At 41.8% G+C, this 21,016-nt stretch overlaps 1 protein-coding gene across 3 annotated transcripts in view; it reads right to left on the bottom strand.

The window, feature by feature from the left end:
• Window positions 1-21,016, bottom strand: part of LOC119654443 (organic solute transporter alpha-like protein) — a 28,471-nt gene that overhangs the window by 6,864 nt on the left and 591 nt on the right. The window contains exon 1 of one of the 3 annotated variants that reach the window (XM_038059843.1): window positions 13,613-13,760. The exons of the other annotated variants lie outside the window; for them this stretch is intronic. The gene's annotated coding sequence lies outside the window, so the exon portion shown is untranslated. Of the gene's footprint in view, window positions 1-13,612; window positions 13,761-21,016 lie in introns of those variants that run through there. 3 annotated transcript variants of the gene reach the window in all.

Consider the following 21,016-nt stretch of genomic DNA (forward strand, 5'->3'; position numbering starts at 1 on the left):
GCCCACAGCTGCTTGCAGGGTATAACTGAAATGGATACAGCTAGATCGTAAAAGATTTCGCACAGTCCGCGTTGTATCTAAAGCTCCAGTTTGATCCTTCCTGCATTGGATTTAGTAGTCACAGGATTCGATGTTCAAAGATCTTATGAGCACTTTCAGATGCTTTTGTCATGATCATGATCAAAATTTTCCAGGCAAACAGTAACACAAGCCTCGGGACAGTCCCCAGAGGAAGAGCAAATTCTCCTTTCCTATGTTATTATCTTTACTCCGTTTTCATATGCATCCAAATTTTCCATTTTCCGTTCTTACCGAATTGTTTTTTAATTTGTCGACTTCGAATCTTCATTTATTACATAGTGACCTGAGCCGTATTTGCCCCACGAAAAGTTTTAATCTCGAATACAAGCATGCTTGTGGTAGTCCTTTTTGGAACTGGAAGATGATTTATTTTTTTGAAGGTGCGATCATCCGGTGAGAGCCACGTCCATTTGTGAATATCTCGATGTTGGTAGCATGTCGAGCTTACAACCAAATTTTGCTACTAGCAAAGCCGACGAGGCGCTGATATGTTTCCCCTAAGCTCTTTTGTAGGGTGTAGCACGTTACCCACACTTATGTGCCATTGGTGCCAGTTCCTCGCAGTACGGTGCAACTCCCTCCACGGTTTTCTGAGAAACTCGGCCGCTAGTCAACTACACTCGCAGTAACCATCACTATGGTAGTTTGTTTCAGAAACGGCTATTAATTCATCTAAATATTTTTATGTCCACGGAACCCTGAGTAGATGAGGGTTCGCCGGGCTCGTCGGATTCGTCGGTTCGTCTCCCTTTGTCCCACTCGAGTTGGGACACAGAAAAATGAACGAGTCTCCCTTAAGAGGAAATACAAATAATGTAAAAGTTTTATGTAGAAATTTTCGCTATAATTGAATCGTTCATGGATTCAATCATAAACTCTATCAAAACACGTTGCAGTGATTCTTTAAAGCAGATCCTGGCTGTCTCAGCATACTGGAGAATTTGCAGTTGTAAAGTTCAGGAGACCCTATTTGAGATTTCGAGAAGTCAGCCGTCAAGATGCGTAATATTTAGACCCGGGAATATAAACTAAGAAAAAAACGGGTCACACGATCGGAGATGGCTGATGGCATGATCACAGTTCACCCTCCAAGCTATCAACGGAAACGGCATCGAGTTCATCCCCTTGACCAGATACCTTGAGTTTTTAATCTTTTCGCTGTACCCAGGCAGGCAGGAACCTCTAGTATTTTCGTTATCTTATATTCATCGCTGAAACTTATTGTCATAAATAAATAAGACATACTAATACTAATAAGTTCATATATCCTTTGAAAATGTCACCAATTATGCTGTTCATCCTGAGTGTGCTGCTGATTATTTTTGTCCTCTTGCAGAACAAAAAGAGGCTGATATTTAAAAATTTTAATTTCCGTACACTTGATTTTAGCTTGCGATCAAAGCAAACTACTCGTATTGTTTTCCACACAATGAATCATAGTCCCCTGATCGTTGACTATTGGAAAACTTTTTCAACCGCACTTATTTAAAGGGTATACAGTGTTCAAAGTTACATTTGGTACGTTTTTTGTGGAACGCACTCTAGTCGTTCTAACTTTCATTTATTCATCGTGAGTATTGTCTCTTTTAAAAGAAGTAAAATTTTTGCTTTTTCACTAATGTTCCTGTCTTTCCTCATTACCGACACTAACTGATTTAAAATCGGCTCATTTGGAGACGTAACGATCACTTTATTCACAAGTTCTCATTCTCTAATTTGCATAGTTAATAAAAAGAGTTATCTGAGTAAGAATTAGTCTTATTGTCGCGCTTTTATAACCGTACTTCAGACGGAAACTAATTATCCCTCATAAAAATTATTACAATATTTCAAGGGGAATGTAAGAACATTGTTGAATGAATAGGATAATGAATATTTATTTTCTTTCCGCAATCAAAACTGCTTTTTCAAAAGGAAAGATAAAAAGAAGTAACTTGTAACTTAAAATATTTTGTATTTTTTTTGCCAAAACTGTGGATATTTGACCCCTGACAGGTCTTTAAGCAGGCCCACTAGCAAATGCTTACATTTCAGGTTACTACTACTAGCTTTCAAGAAATATTAGGTCCTCTACCATAATCATAAATAAATAAAGAAGCTTTTGAAGCAAGGACATCGTAGGCCGAGAGTAAGATTCAAAATAATCACACTTGAGAACTCAGCAAGCACGGAAGAACTTACGAGACCCGTCGATATTGAAATGGGGCTGCAATGGTTATAAACCCCTCTATGCAGGGTGTCCCGTTCACGATGGTAGAAATTTTAATCGTGGATTGCACTGCTCGTTGGAGGAAAATTGTTCCATGGAGAGGCCAGCCAAACAAGATCACAATCCTCCTTCGCCTAAATCACCTACAAATACACCGCACATCTCCTGCGTTCGACATCATCCTCGCCTGGATGATGCGGTTACTGAAAGTTTGGTAAAGAGTATAATGTAGGAACTTCCTAAACTCTAAGGTTGTGCTTATCATCATTCTCACACATTAGCCAATTTAAAAGTGGACGATATGATTCTCAATACTAATAAGAACTTGATTTCTACTAAAGCGTTTTATATTATAGTAAGTATTGCTTTCTTTTTTTTCTCCACAGAAAGTGGATCGGAATAAAGCACACGACCGACCCAATGAAACAGGCATTATCTTTGTCAGTGACAGCGATGTGAAATGAGAGATTTAGATATCTTGGATCCATACTATCAGCCAATGGTGAACTGCGTTATGAAATTGCATCACGCATCAGCGCTGATGAAAACTGGCAAACGACTAAAAAGCCGTCTAAAACAACATTGGATTAAAACGTTATATGATAATTTGAGAGCCTCTTGACTGCATCCAGATCAGACATATTACGCAAAATGGCGCAACCGATCAAGACGAGCCGACCCCGCTTTTCCTGCTCTGTTTCCCCATATTCCAATCGTTCGCATTACTGCGTACACTTCTATTATTTCCTAAGTTTCTCATGGCTATTATGATCCTCCCGTGCTTCAGGAATAACCCTGAATGATGATCCCTGGTATAAATTTTAAGTCGTCTGTTTTCCTTATTTAATTTACCACTCTCTGAGCAATCGTTTGGCTCGATGGTGACCTGAACGAAGTATAGGCAGATCACTATTTCATTAGTAGTTAGGTTTGTTTTGAGGAATACTCATCATCTCAACATTGAAACGACTTTTGTTCTCTAGAAAGCTTCATCGCTTTTGCTGGTCATTCTTGGCATTGCAAATTTTCTACACTCTCCCTTCCAATCTGGAATATGAAGTCGATATGGGAATAATTCTCATTAAAGTGCTAAGACATGTTAAGTACTAGCACCGCACTAACTAGTCCGATTCTCCTTTTCAATATTTATTTATATCACATTTTTGGCTATTACTATGTGAAGCTACGCAAAATACGCAATCGCTATTAGTGAAATACACTTCCTTGGGTTTTTGCTGGTCATCAACAATCACAGGCGCCGGAGAACAAATTGCTTAAAAATTTCCACGAGCTTTGTCAAATTAAGACCTGTAGGAACGTGTGTGTGTATGGTGGGGGAAAAGCTACAGCTTCTGAGCACCCAGGCCGTGTTGGTCCATTGTACCCGCCACCCCCGTCTAATGGAATATTCCGGATTCGTTAACGTATGGTGGTGTACTTCCAGGAGGGTCTGGAGCTCGTGAAAGTACCGTCGGGTTTTCTAAGAGAATCCAACTTGGCCGAGTCATCCCTCTTGAGGACTCTGCACAGCCTTGATGTCTCTCTTTCGCCTTCCAGTTCATCACAGTACGTTCTAAAGGAGTCTCGTTTCGAGCACCTAACGAGCTTCTTACATTCACGCAGTGAGCTCCTGAAATTTAACCAGTCTTCGTTCTTGTTTCTTTTGCAAGCACGGTTTAGAAGTCGCCTGGTTCATTTCCTGAGTTTTTGCAGTTCTCGGTTCCACCAAGGAACCATTTTATCGCTTTGGCCTCGGGAAATAGGACAAGCCTCTTCATAGCACCCTAAAAGTGTGCAGTTCAGAGTTTTCAATTCATCTTCCAGCGCCAAATGAGTCCTTAGTCGCCTAGGGACTGTACTTTATTGCCAAGAAGTTCATTAAACTTTGTCCAATCCGTTTTCCTTTGGTTGCGTCTTTGTACTGCAGACTGTTCGCCCGCAATAGTCAGATTGAATTCTAGATATCGGTGATCTGCCAGAGAGACCTTGTCTATCACTCGCCAGTGTATAATCAACTCCAACACTTTTGAAGTACAGACTGTTAGGTCAATTACTTCACTTCTTCTTGGTCCCACGAACGTAGGGGCGCACCCTACGTTTGCAGTCATAAGACCAGCTGAAGTGATGAAATCAAATAGGTTCCCTCCTCTTGGATTGCATTTGCTACTGCGCCAACAAATATGTTGAGCATTCGCATCGCAACCTATGAAGAGACACCACTTGATTCTGCACACGCCACCAGATCCCTAAGCTCTTGCGTCGGTAGAGGATAGAAAGAATCATAGGGTAAATAAGCGGAGGCAAATATGATGTTTTCCCTCTCGCCATTTATCTGCTATTATATGATGACCGTAGCTAATTCTTGGGAACAGTACGGTCTCAGCATCGTTGCCTCTAACCGTCTTGACATCAGGACGTAAGCTCTCGGTCTTATGGATCTTTCATCGTAGAAGATCCTAGCTCCATTTAGTGATCCAATGCCACAGATTCTGTTAAATCGAACCCACGGCTCTTGTGCCAGAAAGATGTAGGGGAAATCCTGTAGTTTTGTCATTCTCGCTGCCAATAGGTAGGAGGGAGCTTTGGCATGCTGCAGGTTTATTTGACCGATCTTTATGTTTTTCGACATAAACTTAGTCTATTGTGTTATGGAAAACAGTTAGAAGCGTATGCGGCAGTCCGCGTGTGACGGGGTTTCCCCCACACCGTACCGCCAAAGACTCGACCCCCTCGTATTTGATTTCTCTGAGAAAAGCCGCACTTGGAAGTACCGCAGTTCCCATGTCCTCATCTATGAAAAATCTCATCTCATTCCGTAGAGTATTCGTCTGTTTTCCACTTTGCACCTTAATTGGTTTGCGGTGTCCGGGTTGCATAGATTCGATCACTCGAACTGGCATCAAGTCAGTTCCGTTGATGTCTCTGGCTTCCCTTCCTTCCGCCTGTTCCTTGGAAGGTGTAGGAGAAGTTACTAGCAGGTAGGAACGTAGTAGCTATTTACATATACGACGCTTCTCATATTTTCAGCTTCTCATATTTTCAGCCCTGGATATTCATATAGTGGGTCTATCAGTCTTAATCTACGACAAAGGTTTCCTTAGGTTTTCATTCGAAAGTCGTTTAAATCTTGAACGACTTTTCAAAGCTTTAAGTTCAAACTTCTTTCGCACAAGATGGATTTGAGGTCCTGCCACAATCTGGGCAATGTACCCTTTATTCCCAACTCTTCTGCATCAAATGGACGATCAATACCTTTTTGCATGCTTTCATGGAGTTCTCACCCATATAATTTTATAAATATCTCTATTCCGGTCACCAGGAAGACTCCCGAGGATCATCCCCTTATCTTCTCATTCTCATCTGGCTTGGTAAGCACTTCTTCAGGAAGAGTTTTGAAAAGAAGTCCCCCTATTAAAAGTTCTTGGAAAAAACCCGGCCGGATATAATATAAGAATTTCAAATATGCAATGAAGCCATTGTTTCAACAGTTCTTTACAAGCAGCTTTTCGATGAATTGGATCGATGGAAATAGCCAATATGGTATATATGGACAGAAGAATAGAAGAATAGCTGCTTCCGCATTGCCGACATTCAGGTTAATTCCACTATCAATGGCATAGAATGTAGCCGGGAAAAGTCATAGGATCTGATCTGGCGATAAGCAGAAGACGAAAGGGATATAGAATCCAACTTTCTGAATTTTATAATCAAATTATTGAGGAAGGCGGAACATCGCTGGAATGTCAAAACAATATAATCGTTTTGAAATGGAAAAAAGGATAACCCAGTGGAATACTCGAACTACCATCGGTTCTGGAACTAATCCTCGACAAGCGCATTGGTAATTTCGCTAAAATAACGTCAACCAAGTCGACTTTGCCAACCCACGACTTTCGCTTGCGCAAGGGGAGACATAGTAAGAAATAATGTCACTTGCCCTGCACAAACAGGAGAAACTTGTTTTGGTATACATTGCGACTGCCACAGCATCTAATGCCAGAAGAAGTCATTCGCCTAGTTAGACAGATCTATCGCAACTCGAAAAGCAGAGTTCGAAGTGTGGTAGGGCCCGTCCGTGTTCACAAAGAAAATCCCACCGTTGATATTCTTCAAACGCAGATGCTATCGAGCAGTTGGGAACATCATTGTGTTCAATACTTCACTATATCAATGACTTCCTTTATGACATGATATCCTAAAGGCGACTGAAAAGTCTGGAATTAAATTTTTAATTTTTTGTGCAGTTTTCTATCTGTATATCTAAAGTAATACATGAATTAGTACCTCGCTTTGAAAAATGTGGAGTTACTATAACAGACATCCAATACACCTAAAGTGCAAGTGCAGAGGCGGGGAGCTTTGCGAGTGGCGTCTGCTTATCGCATCGTCTCCGAACCGTGGTGATGGTGATTGCGGGAGTGATCCCCCTTGCCCTCCTTGCCAAGAAGCGCAAAGCTATCTATCGCCTTAAGGGCGAAAACTTAAGAGAAGTAGTTGCCTGTGAAGAACGTCAACGCACCCTTAGCGAGTGGCAACTTTCTTGGCAAAATGAGCCAAGGGGCAGGTGGACTGCGCGGCTCATCGACAAATTAGACCCATGGTTGAACAGAACGCACGGTGAGATTGATTACTTCTTTACACACCTTCTAAGTGGGCATGGAGGTTTTCTGTCTTACCTGCATAGGATTGGAAAGGCGCGATCTCCTGATTGTGTATTCTGCAATGGAGTGGCGGACGCTTCTGAACACACCTTTTTCTCTTGCGGGAGGTGGGACGGCCTCCGTCAGCAGCTTTATGCAGACGCAGGGGAGCTCTCTCCAGCCAACATTGTCAGAAAGATGCTAAAGAGCGCTGGAAGCGTATTGCGCATTATGTACGGCCTCTTCTTATTACGAAGAAGATTGAACTCGACCGGCGGAGGGATCGGACGGTAAAGGGGTCCCTGAACTAACAACAACTCCCTTCCTCCCCTCCCCTCCCGTTGGTGAAAGGAATTCCCTGACTTGAAGACTCCCAAAGCCGGGAGAGCGGGAGGGCTAGCCCGAAGTAATGTTTCAAACGGTTCCAGGCTAGTTCTCTGATGGCAGGGAGATGTTTAGTTGGTAGTTCGCCAGCGTGCTGTTGCGGGAGTCCATAACTCTGTGCGTAAACGCATTCACCTACCCTACTCCCAAAAAAAAAAATACACCTAAATTGAAACAACGATAGATATGCCCATCTAAATTTCATCATGGGAAGATTTGATTTCTCATAACATCTGCAAGATTCTTAGAATTTGAATTGTATCTTGCAACTTTTATTTTCTCATAACACCTGTAAGGGTCTTAGAATTTCAATTGCATTGTATCGCGCATATAAATTGATGATTGTACTTAAGTGCCGGTTAGTTCGATATTGTGAATAAACGATTGAACATCAAATTAATCTTCGGGTTTGTTTTTTTTCTAAGGTGTATCCGGCAGGTATCGATAACTGTGACAGCATAGAAGCACCTGATGAAAAAAAAACATAAACAACAACATGACTAGCAACAAAAATCCGAAACCACGACCTTGCATCTAAACGAAATCGCTTAGTGGTTTGTAACCGCTTTCTTAGCATGATTGCAACATAAACATAAAAGCTTAAATCATGAAATTACGAAGCAGACATCATTTGGGTTAATCTCACCTCAAACACTAATTTATAAATAGTGTAGCAGACTATCAGGTATTTTTATACTGAAAAACCACAAGCATAACAAATTAATATTATCATTGCTTAACGCCATGGCGAATTCCATGAGATAGAAGGAAAGTCAGTGCAACGATTCAAATTACTGAAGATGTGCATTGCAGATAGTTCTTGTGAGTTGTGACTCGCATATCTACTATTGGCGCATACGCATATCTATTATTGGCAAAAGTAATCAATTATGATTGGAATTTTCTTGATTATCATAACATCAGATATTTTGAAAAATATGGTAAAATTCGATTCTGGTTGTGAAGATAATTGATAAAAAGCATGCAAAGAGAAGGCTACCACGAAAGCGAATTTTATTTTCAGCCATAATTCATTCGAAGTTAAAAGATTCGGCAACTAGAAAACACACTTTTACAATATGAATGCCAATTAGCACCAGCTATCAAAGGTTGAGAGTCAAAATTTAGCAAATAACTACGAGCGAAGAGGTTAAATCAAATATTCACGCGAGAATAGTTAAAGTAAATACGGCATGATCACTGAAAAAAATTAGCTATTATTCATGCCTGCTGAGATTCAGTTATTCTGTGTGTACATAACAAGTATCTGAGCTATTAACGAGTAATTTCGGCTTGAATAGACTGTTTTCGGATTACATGTTGGAATAGTTAAGATAAAATTGGAAATCTTTTTTTCAGTGCAAGATGAAAATGAAAATCATCACGCCAATGGATGCGTTTAATTTCCCGGATAAAAGTCAAGTTAAAGAAAGCCTAAATCATCTGTTGGAACCTGGGGCCTGGTCTAAACTTAATTTGTTTATTTTAGCGCTGGGAGCCGCAGCTCCAAGCGCTCAGATCTTTGCTAGGCCCATTGTACTATACTCGGAGATCGCCTATTCATCGGTCTCTCGCCGACGGTGTTTGCAGGCTTTTGCGAATCTGCGAACGTTCTCCAGAGACATAAAATGCGCAGAGTCTTCGTTGAAGAAACCCTTACCAAGGTATCTTCGTCTGAAGGCTAGAGAGGCCGGACGGCTGCATGCGAAGCGCAGGCCTGTTTCTTCTTCCTCTACACATTGGCTGCATGTGACCTTCACAAAGATTTTCGCCTTCCGGCAGAAGTTCAAATTTCTCCATTCGGATGCATGGATACTTGCCATTTCCACCTTCAGAATAGACTTGACAGTCGATGATCGGATGCTAAAAGCTGGTTCTGGCCCCACCATTGTGGATTCCGAACTTTGGCGAGTTTGTCAGTTTCCTCATTACCAGCTATGTTTAAATGCCCTGGCACCCCTACATCAGGCATATTTTGTTCAGTCGGCCAAGTTTCAGCAGCACCTGATGACAACTCCACACTGACTGGCACGATATATCGTTGCTGTTTAGTGCTGATAATGCGGCCTGACTGTCGGAACAGATCCGAATAAAATTTTTGCCGCAAATATTCTTCTGCTGCCAATAAAATGGCATATATCTCCGGCTGAAATATGATCGTCATTTCTCCGAGAAGTCGAGCCAGTTTCATAATCGGATTTTTTGAGAATACCCCTTCGCCCTATCTGTTTTCCATGATTGACCCGTCCGTGAAGATTATGAAGTCTGCAATCTCAAAAGATTCGTGGCCATTTATGGACCAGTTTACTCCTTTGGTGATTACGATGGAGTACGTCATTTCGAAGACGAATGTGGAAACCATATGTTCGGCCGACATTAGAGCCACCTGATCCTTTTCTCTTTCTTCAGCCCTTTCCCCGTTCCCAACCGGGGTCGGCTCGTCGTGATCGGTTTCGCCATTTTATTTTATTAAATGCTTGATCTGGATATTTGGTAAGAAGAGGTTAGCTCTCGACGACCAACAAGTGGAAAATACAAAGGATTAACTTCAGTTAACGTTCTTTCATCAATCTAGGAGTAGTTAACGTTGACATTTTGACTACCAAATCCTATTGTCACTTTCACGACATGAACCTCTGAGCAGAGTAAAGTAGCAGACGAGACAGGATGCCCTACAAAACAGAGATGAACCAGCTGATTCAACAAGGGGGGGGGGGGGGAGGTTAGACTAGCAACCTCTTAACCAAATTGATTGATTGTTCCGAAACTGAGCCTCCAGATAGGAAACACAACGATGATTGCGCAAATCCATATGGGCTACGAATTGTTTAGAACGGGGATTCTAAGAGCTTTTTCGATTAGGTAAAAAATACAAGTTTTATATTTTTATATCATGGCGATTCAGGAATAGAAACTATTACGTGCCGTGTATTTAGTGTTCACGTTCACTAAGGAGTGAACGTGGTTCACAATCAGATCGTGGTTTCACTACCATCATACTTAATGCTGTGCAAGTGATAAGCTCACAGTAGCGAAACAAACGCAAAACGAACACAGACATCCATGACGACTGGGATTCAAAGCCAGAGCAGCAAGATTGTGAGGCTGACACTCTACCTTCTCAATCATCGACTCTTACATATGGTTGCCAATATCTACTAAATGGGTTATGGCCAGTCAACCACGCCTTCACATGCTTGTTGCCCGTTCGCCAAAATGTGTCTCACCTTTCCCCAAGTCGTCCCGAGAAACATACACTACCCTTCTACTGTGCTGCGCCATGTATTTCTAGAGCACCAACTTAACATAGTCAGCAATGGAATTGTTATCCTTTCTTAACGACCTTAAAGACCTATCCATTACTACTTTCGCCTTGTAATCAACACCTCTACCGGTATCTGGCCTACGCCGACAGGCGTTCGAGATCGTGTCAGGGCAGGCAGATCTAAAGCTGTTGATGCGCCGGGTAACATCAAGCTCCGTGCTAAAGTTAACAGAAACAACACTACCAAGGTAGGCAAATTGATCGATTGGGTCTTCTCAAACCTAATGCGTAGTGCACAGGGCACCACAGAACGATTACTTGCTTAAAGTTAGCGCTCCGTAGGGCATGGTGAATATTTTGGACTAGGAAGCGAGGTTTTTGAAGGCAAGAAAGACGCAGGCATGGAGAGTGTCGGTGATTATGGCACGTTTACTAACCTATCTTTTATGTGTTAAGGTGATGGCTTGAAGAATGGCAAATAATTCCGCTGTCCTGGCGGAGACATTGTTGAGAATGAAGTGACTGCTTCAGGGTCCGGAGAGGTGTAGGCACATGAAGGTTTAAGTCGAGAATAGGCAGCGTCAATTGCAACAAGGGTGAAACCTTGCCTACGGAGGGACGATGAGTGGAGTTCACATGCCCTAGCTATCTCACATCTGGGAGAATTGGGGCCAAGATCGTAATTAGTATGAATGATCAATTTTCGGAAAGGGTTGGGCGGTACGTTGACCTGCAGCCCGTTAAAGGGGCTTTACAAATTTTTGTAGACTTTTGAGAGACCATTTCTGGCATCCGGATTTCCTGGACCGTTAAGAAAGTGTTTCAGCGTTTGACTTTGAGTGTGATAAGTTCCTTTGTGGCCGACAGAAGCTTTCTCTCCTGAAGCGGCTGCTCACCCATCAACGAAAAAGCCACGTGTGGGAGGTAGTTCTGCAAAACCCAGAAAAGTTTTGAGCTGTGTGGCAGCTAAAGATTTGAGTTTTGAATCGATGTATTTGGGAGCAAGCAAGGTGGTGGAGGTCGCTGCGTAGTCGATGATAGGTCTAATGACGCTACTATAGATCCTTACATTGTGCTTACCCCCCGGGAGCTAGACTACCCTTTGATTGCCCACAACTCTCATAACCCCACCTATAATAGGTTTCAATAAATATTAAACATATGGACAAAAGAGATAATGGTGTGCACCACGTATTGGAAATTAAATACGGTTTTTCCTTTCTTGGCAACAATTCATTTTTTTAAAACAAATACAGTATTTTTTTTTTTTTTTTTGAGAATTGTGGGGTTCTAAGCCCGCATCAATTTAATGCCGGACCGGAATAAATGGGGAGCGACTTACTCCATCTTTTTTGCTCCACGGACTCCTCGTTTAGGGCTTAGCACCCAAACTTTAAAAAAATGTCAGGCCATGACGGCTTTACGGTTTCTTATCAGGGCAGAGGCGAATCGTCAGACACTGCCTCACCTCTGAACTGGGAGCAGCTTCACTGGAGCGGTTCGCAGATGTTAAGTGTTAGACTAGTTGTGTGTGTTAGTTAATAGACTCAGTACTTTTTGGAAACAAATTTACCAATTGGGTAAAGATGTAGATTTTTTCAGTATAGTTGCTTGTTGTTTCGATTCATGAGTCAATGTTATAACTTTATTAGAGATAAGTTCACCGAAGCGAGGTCTCTACAAAGTTCTAATACTGATCTTAACTCGTCCATAATTGAAAAAGATGTTAAGGTAAGTAACCATAAGGTGAAAAAGTACTGCAGTTTCGTCTCGAGCAGCATGTGGTCAAGCCTAAACTATTTTGAAATACCTCTGTTTAATTCTAGGTGATTGATTTTGCCATAGAAGAAACAGGGGTACGTTCAAAGAGCCCTCAGGAAAACAAATAAAAGAAGATAATATCAACTCTACATATAACCATTGAGTACTATGACATCTCTTAGTGTGTTTTGAATAACGTGGACCAGGTAACCGGATTGAATTCTATTGATATCTGGGCTTGTGGGGTATGCATGTTGTGTAATGTTATAGTACCAGAGATTATAATCGTACCGTGAAACCAGATTGACCATGAAAGGTAAAGTAAACATCAAGCAACAGGAGAATCATAAAGATATAGCCCTGCAAAATTTTTATTTAGCAATAACACTACAAACCAAAAATAGAATTGCTTTGCAGATATATATAACTTGGGCTTAACCACCAAATGCATTTCAGTAATGGTCCCATTAAAGGAAAGTGAAAAAATAATAAAGAGTGATATTTTGGGTTGAAACCTCAAAAGCAAAAATGTTGATGCATATTCCCAAATGAGTCGTCTTACATAATTTTCTACTGAATTAACTTCATCTGTTGTAAATGACATGCTGCAAACTATGTACATTCATCTATTGCTTGTTGTGCAATAGGAACAATGTCCAACCTTTCACATGAAAGCAGTGTAGTATTAAAACGACTATTTTTTTTTTCAAATAAACACTGCGATGTGGAGACAATTTGGAAGTAATCTACCTCTTTTCGCGATTTACTTTGAACGAAGATATTGAGCCGACCAGTAGAAATTGAAAGATTTCAAAATTGATTCCCAGCGAATAAGGATCAGTAGAAGTTGAAAGAAGATAAGCTTTTTATGATCCTTATTTATACTTTATAATGGGCCAAACATAATTATTTTTTTTTACTGACTACCATTAGCTACCCGAAGATTAGAACTATCACTTCATATGTTAAGACTTTAAGATCAGCGAAACCCGCCTCACTTCTGTACTTTTTCAAATATCTTATTATACAAAGAACATTCTATTTGTAAAATAAGTTCGTTACGCAACCGTTCAATATTTGCACAAGTGATAAGTACACTACACAAAGTCTACACTTAGTTCAAATAATTTGACCATATGGTTTGTAGATTCTTCTGGTTTACTCAATGGCACTTAGAACTTTTTACAATAGTATATCAACATTTCAAGATCCCTTTAGAATATTCATTTACAACCGTTAAATTTAAGCAGTATGGCACAACAGATTATTTACCATTCAAAAACTAACAACATATCTCCTTTAATCCGATGATGAATAACTCGCGATGCAACTACTGTAAGTAGCGCAACCAACGAACCAACTATCCGACTTACTGACTGACTAACAGACTGAACCCCTCGGGTTAACACATAACCGAGCTTACCAAATAACCTAAAAACCAGTTGCGATGAAGTAATAGCTCCCATCCGACCAATATTTACCAATTTAACCGTCTTTTAACCAAATCCAACTTCCCAACAAACATACCAAGTCTGCAAGCCGACATTTTTAAGTTGACTGTATCTTGTGGATATTACAAAACACTTTCACTGTCTGCAAAACTTGTTTCTGGCTAATACTTAAGCTGCAGCGTATCTGACTTATTATACTGCATCTTTCGAAATCTTTGCTTGCAGATTGCAGACAGTGACTGCAGAGCAGGCTGAGATTCATGCCAGTTTGTTCCTCTGGCGGTGTTCCAAGCCAGAGTTGGCTGTTGAGGATAGTGCATTGTTTTTGTACGCCAACTGCTTCGGGGGGATGGCTTGCTAATTATACTGTGTTGGTTATACTTCATGAATGTTGCGAGAATTTGAGGAAGTAACAATATAGATCAGCTTGGAGTCTTCCTTCCTAAAATGGTTATGAGTTCCACTACTCGAGTGTGACTTCATTTGAGTTGGTCATGGAGTTGAATTTTGAACTCTATTTAATGGGAAAATGAACACCGCAGTCCCACAAGTGGTTGTGTCATTTGTTTCTGCTGTTTTCATACCGAAGATCGTACGTATTTCTTATTTGTGCTTTTAGCGTCTACATATATTTTACAAGTAGATAAGAACATCAAGTTGTTCACATTGAAAGTATTTATATGTACACACTATCAACACTTAAATTATTTATTTCCACTGAGCAAGTTTATTTCTTGCATCCCAATCATTTTCCAGGTAGTTATTGCTGAATGAGTGTACTTAACTCATCAATAATTCAAGGACCGTGAAGTCCATGTCAGCTAGTGTCGACAATTAGTATTATCACAAGACCTTCGCATCCCCATACAAGTAAGCATGTTTACAATTGAACATACTTTCATTTGACCAGGGACCCTTCACAGAACTCAACTATCTTATTCCTATCTATCAATGGCACTTTATCCTAGCATTTAAGAAACAATGAACAACCCCATTTCTATGTGTACTTTGCATAGGACTTAGCTACTAAAGTTGGAATCATGGGCGTTATGGTTGCTTCAAAGCAGATACTGACTGCTGTTGCAGCACATCTACAAAATGGTTGAGGATTAAGTAAACTTTTGGTTTAAAAATACTCCCCCAAAGATGGCTGCAGACGCATTTGAAAAAGATGGATAGTCGAGCCGCTATAGCCTGAATGGCCGTGTAACACACAAGCGTCTCTGCGAGTAGGTGGGGTCTTCAGTAACATTCGATATTAATTTACTTATTGCATTTTTAGCCCACTGAGGTAGTAGGGGGTGTGAAATGGGGATAAAGAATCCACTCAAAGTACTCTCTGCTTGTGATAGAAGTCAATTTAATTTAATTGGCTACCAGCAGACTTCGTTTTCGATTTCCTCATCATAATCAACGGCGCAACAATCGGTATCCGGTCTAGGCTTGCCTTAATAAGGAATTGAAAACATCCCGGTTTTGTGTCGAGGTCCACCAATTTGATATTCCTAAATACTGTCTGCTCCATCTCAGACAGGGTCTTCCACGCCTTCTTTTTCTATCATCGACATTGTCCTTATAGACTTTCCAGACTGCGTCATCCTCATCCATACGAATTAAGTGACTCACCCATCGCAACGTATTGAGCTGGATTTTGTCCACAACCAAACGATGAAATCCGCGCAAGGTTGTTGTCAGCCAACAGAGCCTATTTTAAGTTACAAAAACTGTTGTGCTCGAAACGTCCCACCATAGTGTCAAGGCTCTTACTGTACAAGACAATGATCTTGCCAGTCCTCATGTATTCCTGGGAGACTTCGGTTCTTAGCAAAAAGAATTGCGAACTCTTGGCCGCGTTCGGGAGAAGAATCCTCCGAAGAATGTTTGGCCCCCTACATGAGGATGTACGATTCCTTTCTACATTCTATGAGCGATACCATGACCGTCAGGTTGTAGATAAAATCCGGCTCAATAGATTACGGTCGGCTGGTCACTTAATCCGCATGGCTGAGGATGAACCAGCCCGGAAAGTCTATAAGGGCAATATCTATGGTAGAAAAAGAAGACGAGGCAGACCCTGCCTAAGATGGAGTGATGGCGTAGGTCAGGACGCCAGACAGCTTTTAAGGATATCGAATTGGTGGACCTCGGCGCAAAACCGGGATGTCTGGAGTTCCTTATTAAGGCAGGCCTAGACCGGATACCGGTTGTTGCGCCGTTGATGATGATGAAACGGTCATGGTATCGCTCATAGATTTCGTCATAATGTAGGCTTTTAAGGGTTTCTTGTCACTCTCTTAAAATTCGTTCTTCTCATAATTGTTTCTTTCAGCTCGCAGGAATTATTCCAGAACTATTCACGCCTGTTTGCTTGATGACGTTTTGCTCAATATGTCCTCCTTTTATTTAGATCTCCAAATTTGATAACTTGAATGAAAACGTCCATCAAAAATGGTATAAGTTGAACGATTTGTATTTATGATTATTATTTTAATTTCAGATAAAATATGAAATCAAATCTTTTGATCATTTTACAATAGACTTAAAATGGACATTTTTTGTTAAATTGAACGACCTGCCTGGTCGGTGGTTCGCAACTTAATAATCATATTCAATTGTTTTTTATAATCTAAATTATTTGTCAAGGCCTACCACGTTACGGAGAACACCGATTGTGGCATCCGTCAGCCGAATTAACAACATTCGAAATTTATTTCGCTGCAGGCTACGGAATCGTCTGCCTTCGGAGGATTCTTCTCTCGAAAGCGGCCAAGAGTCCGCAATTTTTCTTACTAAAAAGTCAGGTCTCCAAAGAATACATGAGGACTTGCACAATCATTATCTTGTACAATAAGAGCTTTGACCCTATGCTGAGAGGTTTCGAACGAAACCGTTTTTGTAAACTGAAATAGGCTCTGTTGGCTACCGAAAACTGCGCGCGGAATTCATCGTCGTAGTTATTATCGGTTGTTATTTTAGACACTAGATAAGAGAAATTTTCAACAGTCTCAAAGTTGTAGCCTCCTATCCTTATTGTTTTCGTTTGACCAGTGCGATTCGATGTTGTTCGTTCTTTGCTTTTTGGCGCTGACGTTGCCGCCATCTACTTCGTCTTGCCTTCATTTATGTGCAGTCCAAGATTTCGCGCCGCCTGCTCGATTTGGATGAAGGCAGTTTGTTCATCTCGGGTTCTTTTTCCCATAACGTCAATATCGTCAGCATGGGCCAGTAGTTGGTTGGACTTGAAGCGGACGATAGCAATAAAACAGGAGGGACGAGCCGCTATCGCCTTAATGGCTGTGTAACATCCAATCGTCTCAGCGATTCCGTAACATGCACCTGACCCTGTACCCGATAACTGCAAAGTCTAAAGGGATCCTCATGTGCCCTTAATAGGCAGGACACCGAAGGCGTTGATCAATTTATACTAGATGTATAAATCGTCGTCGTTTCTACTGATGCTGGCACCGAACTTAATGTTGCTCGACCCATTAACACTGCTCTATCCACTGTTTCTCAAAAACTGCAAACCTTCGTCAACACTTGTCTGTGACGTGTTATCGGAGTACGCTACCCTGAAACAAAATCGCCGTATAGGCAAGTTCTCCGTGGACGTGTTAATAAGAACGCGAGAGTGACAAGGTCACACATTAAGAAAGGCCGGCAGCTATATTATTGGCTACACACTGCAGTGAAATCCGCTACCCCAAGATGACAGACGAGTAGGTCGCCCCAAGAACACATGGCACAGAATAGTAGAGGAGTATAAGCGTCTTGAGATGTCCTGAGGGGAGCTGAAGTACATTTTTAAAGGCATCAACACTAGTTCGGCAGAGGTCGCTTGGGGCCACGCCTCATATAACAGATGCTGCTTCGTTAGAGTTGTGCGGTAAGCACACGACATTCATAATCTACTTAATCGATATGGAGCTTCAATTTTTTTCCTATCAGACTTTTCCCTATTGTCAAGGCCCACACTGGAAGTGCGAAGAGTCAAATTTAGCTAACAACTCTCGCCAGCAATATAGCCACTCTCTGTTGTTAAACTATGAAGCTGCGGGTTGAAATTTAGTTTATCATTGCTGGGTATTTGAGAACTGGCGGCGAATATATGGTTTGTTCGCCAATCCTGAAATTTTTCTAGATATTTCTTTTCTCCGTTTCGTAATTACAACTAATTTAGTTTTATGTTTTGTGAGCGTGAAACCAGCTTAGTCAAGCGAAGATCTTATATCCAACATTGCCACGTTTGTGATGATCTTGATCTCTTTGATATCTGACGGCACGATAATCACTCCGATGTTATCTCCAAAGGCAATAGCAATCACTGCTTTAGTGAGTTCAGTACTGTATTGAAGAGTTTTGGAGAAAGTAACGAAAGAGTTCAGGTCGCCATTGCATAATACAACTCAGTCTTTACCTTTGTAGAATGTATATATTATAATAGTGGTCAAAGCGTAGTATAGTCCCAGGGCGAAACACGATGGCGCATAAAACCTGGGAAACGCCTGCTGAACCAACACCAACAGCTCTACTACCAAACCCTATCTCCACCTCCACATGATGATCACTGGGAATTCTTTCTTCACGAAAAACTGCAAACGGAGAAGGATGAAGGCGAGTCTCCCGCGTCTAAAAACGGGATAAAATGTACTAACTGGTCCTCCAGGTTGGGGATTGGGTAGGGCTTACAACCCTACACGGAAAACCGATGTTACGAAGTCACGGAAGGAGCATTGGACAGGATGGATTTTATAACGATGAACCCGGCAACGACAACGGATTTACGATTTGCGCATTTTCTCATGGAACGTGCGCTTTCTGTACAGAGATAAAGCTGCTAAGCAGCTAGCCGATACCCTGTCCCAATATAAGGCTGATGTAACAGCGTTGCAAGAGATGCGATGGACAGGGACCGGTTTCCTGAAGAAGAGCCAATACACCATATATTATAGCGGCCATCCAGTATACCATGTGCTCGGAGTAGGTTTCTTAGTCAGTCAAAAAATGAAACCTGCTGAAATATAAGCCTTATAAACGTTCACGCCCCGACAGAGGAGACTGCAGAATCGGAAAAGGATACCTTCTACGAGGCAGCTGAGCGGACCCTCGAAGCCTGTCCCAAGTATGATATCAAAATCATACTTCAAGATTTCAACAGTCAAGTAGGGACGGCGCCTATATTCAGGCGATACGTTTAGTTAGCAGAATCGCACGAAATGGTTGTTGAAAGTACCTGGTTTGCGCACCACCTCTCAGTCTTGATGAATGTCAGAACATATAGAGGGGCCAATATAGACTAGGATGCCGCAATAACCGTAAACAACAGAGATCCTGGAGATGATCTTCACAACCACCTGAAGAACGTTATCATTGATACGGCCACAAACATACTTGGCCCCAGCCGCAAGAAAAGTCGGAACGGCTGGTTTGACGATGAATGTAAGCTAGAAACGGAATGGAAGAATGCTACATACCGAGTAATGTTCCATTCTCAAAGAACGCAGGCACGCGCAGAGACTTATCACGAACTCCGTCGAGCGGCGAAGCGACTTCACAGGAAGCCTGGGGGAATCAACAAGTCTGTGTATTCGGAAAATACAGGGAGCAACCGCAACAAGCGCGGAAATTTTACCAACAAGTCAGAAAGATGAAGCCTTATGCACCTCGATGCTCATCATGCCGAGACAAAGAGGGAAATCTGATTTTCGACAGGATGGGCATATTGGAGCGATGGGTTGAATATTTTGATGAATTGCTCAACAACCAAAATATCGGGTAGTTGGAGGTCCCGCCAACTGAAAACAACGGACAAATGCTGCCACGACCAAACATTTCGTACAATTCATCGGCTTAAAAACCATAAGTCGCCAGGAGCCGATGGAATTACAACCGAATGGGTTGAATATGGAGGCGACCAATTACACCAAGTGGTTCATTAATTGATGCTCAAAGTGTGGGATTATCTGTCTCTTACATAAAAAGGGAGATATCACGCAGTACAACAATTATAGAGGTATCACGTTGCTGAGTACCATCTATAAGAGGTTCTCCTCTCTCTCCTCTATAGCCACATGCGTCCAGAACATCATTGGCTCATACCAAAGAGGCTTCACTCCAAGCAAATCAGCAACAGATCAGATTTACTCTCTGCGGCAAGCGATGGAAAAACTGTTTGAATATGGACATCAGTTCCACCAACTTTTCATTGACTTCAAAGCCGCTTATGACAGCATAGCCTGGGTAAAACTGTACACGGTCATGAGAGAATTCGGTATCCCGACGAAATTAATAAGACTGACTATGCTGACCCTGACCAATGTGCGAGGCCAGATAAAAGCAGCAGGATCAGTTTCGAGACCATTCAACATCAACAACGGTCTACGACAAGGGGATGCCCTAACATGCGTCCTCTTCAACCTGGCCTTAGAGAAAGTGATTCGCGATGCAGATGTAAATGCAAGAGGCACCATCCTCTTCAAGTCCACCCAACTACTGGTCTATGCTGACGATATCGACATCATGGGAAGAACCACCGAAGACGTACAAACTGGTTGCGGTGGGCGGGTCACTTAATCCGTATGGATGAGGATGATCCCACCCGGAAAGTCTATAAGGGCAATATCTATGGTAGAAAAAGAAGACAAGGCAGACCCTGCCTGAGATGGAGCGATGGCGTACATCAGGACGCCAGACAGCTTTTAGGCATATCGAATTGGTGGACCTCGGCGCAAAACCGGGATGCCTGGAGTTGCTTATTAAAACAAGCCTAGAACGGATGTGTGCGGATAGCTCAGTGGTTAGAGCACTGGGCTGTCGTACGGAAGGTCGCAGTTCAAATCTCACTGCTGGGAGTGGAATTCGTATCGTGATTTAACGTCCGATACCAGTCGACTCAGCTGCGTATGAGTACCTAAGTCAAATCAGGGTAATCATCTCGGGCGAGCGCAATGCTGACCACATTGCCTAATACAAGGTACTGTAATCCTGTAGTGTACCGTTATTGTCTTGAATGAAGTGCTCTAACACACTTCAAGGCCCTGATCCAATATGGATTGTTGCGCCAACGATTATTATTATTATTAGACCGGATACCGCTTGTTGCGCCGTTGATGATGATGGACAAATCAGGAGCTACGGGAAGCGCAAACAAAAAAAAACTGTAATTAGTTCAAATAATATCAAGTTTCATTGGACATACTCAACGAAAGCCTGCAAAAAACATAGC

Source organism: Hermetia illucens, chromosome 4 (assembly GCF_905115235.1).
Source record: "Hermetia illucens chromosome 4, iHerIll2.2.curated.20191125, whole genome shotgun sequence".
NCBI classification, from domain to species: Eukaryota; Metazoa; Arthropoda; class Insecta; order Diptera; family Stratiomyidae; genus Hermetia; species Hermetia illucens.